Here is a 1942-nt window from a genome sequence, read left to right on the forward strand (position 1 = left end):
TTACAAACTAGTTAACTTGTTAAATACACTGGCGAAATAATCGCAAAACCAAAAACTAATTAACATAGAGTAATGAAATTTCGGTAATACGTTTGTCTAGGTAACATATTTAAGTAATTAGCATTGCTAGTTCATAGCTTAATGGAAGCGCTGCACAAGGCTTCGCAAAAGTGAAATGCTGGCACATCAATAACCGATGCAGCCGGCAGAATGTTGAATGCAAGTATGCAAAAGTGCGTGTATTGTGCTGTACATGTACCGGACGTCAGCTTGTGCGCCGGAGCACCATGCCTGTTACGTTTGGTCGGTCAACATAGGGACTGATAATGCTGTTTATGGATGAAGCTAGAGCTGTCCGATGATGTCGTATATGTGGTCGATTGGAGACAGATTTGGTGCTGTAGCAGGCGAAGGCAACATGTGACACTGTAGAAAATGTTAGTCTACAACAGCAGTTTGTGGGCGAGCGTTGTTCTCTTGGAAAGCACCCCGTGATGTGTTGTACATGAATGGCAGCACAACAGGTCGAAACACTAGACTACAGTACAAACTTACTACGAGAAAATCAATGATTAAAAAATGCGGACGTAATTCTGATCTCCTGTTTTACGCTGTTCGATGGAAGTCGACAATATATTATGCAAGTCATAGGCTGTTGGGATGTGGTAGGAGGTATCGCAGAAAAGAGAAAGCGGAATACCCTTTATCCTCCTTCAGAGCTAGTGGGTCGCGTTATATCTACGAGTATTTGGAAGGACGTGGAAGGTTAAGTTTGAAGGAAAATTCACAAGACAACATGCAAGATGAATTGGTTAACGTCGGTGCTAGGTCAACACACATTGCTACATGGGGTATCGGAAAAAAGGAAGAAATACAAAATTTTGAAGAACTGGTACTTCTTATTCCAGGAAACCCTGGTTTAATTGGTTATTATGAAGAATTTTTAGATACCGTTTATAAGACTCTTAAAATGCCGCTGTGTGTGATATCATATGCACGACACGAATTACCAACGGGCAATGTTACTGCAGTTGACGGAAAGCAGTCTTATGACCTTGATTCTCAGACTCAACATAGAATGGAATTTATAAAGAAATATGTACCAAGCAACATCAGGTTGTATCTTGTTGGCCATTCTATCGGGTGTAAAATTTTACTGAATATGTTGAAAAATGAAGACACAGACAAGCGGGTGGTTAAGTGCTATCTTTTATTCCCCACAGTTGAGCGAATGACGGAGTCACCCAATGGAAAATTCCTAACAAAATCTGTACTCCCCATAGTACCCATAATGTTGTTCTTATCATGGATATTCACTTAGCTTCCCAGTAAGATGCAGTACTGCCTACTGTAGTTGTATTTTTTAATTCGTGTTTCAGGAAGTGATGCTTCTGATGTTACCAGACAATTAATTAATCCGCAGGTATTGAGAAATGTTTTTCCCTAGCTGATGATGAAATGAATACAGTGCAAAAACTTGATCATCATGTAATAGACTTGTACAAAGATCAGTTATTTTTCTACTATGGTGCAACAGATAACTGCACACCTCTTAGTTATTTTGAGTAGAATGCGTGGGATAAACAAGAGAGTGCTGCTCCTGTTATACATAATAGTACCCCAGACGACAACACCACGTGTAGATCCACAGCGTTTAGCACGCAACAGATTGGTTGGAGGTCCTCAACTGACCTCCTTCTAACCAACACATGACCATCACTGGCACCGAGGTAGAATCAGGCTTAATCAGAAAACACAGCAGACTTACACCCTGCCCTCCAATTACTTCTCGCTTGACACCATTCAATTTGCAAATGGCGGTGGTTTGACGTCAATGGAATGCACGCTACAGGCCATCTGGCCTGGAGCTGCCCTTGAAGTAACCGATTTGTAACAGATCGACATGTCACTGTGTTGCCAGCTGCTCTTGAAATTGCTGCTG

General features: G+C 41.3%; 1 pseudogene; it reads left to right on the forward strand.

The window, feature by feature from the left end:
• Window positions 1-796: 796 nt before the first annotated feature.
• LOC124712275 lies at window positions 797-1569 on the forward strand (annotated as a pseudogene).
• The last annotated feature ends 373 nt before the right edge of the window (window positions 1570-1942 follow it).

Source organism: Schistocerca piceifrons, chromosome 8 (genome assembly GCF_021461385.2).
Source record: "Schistocerca piceifrons isolate TAMUIC-IGC-003096 chromosome 8, iqSchPice1.1, whole genome shotgun sequence".
NCBI classification, from domain to species: Eukaryota; Metazoa; Arthropoda; class Insecta; order Orthoptera; family Acrididae; genus Schistocerca; species Schistocerca piceifrons.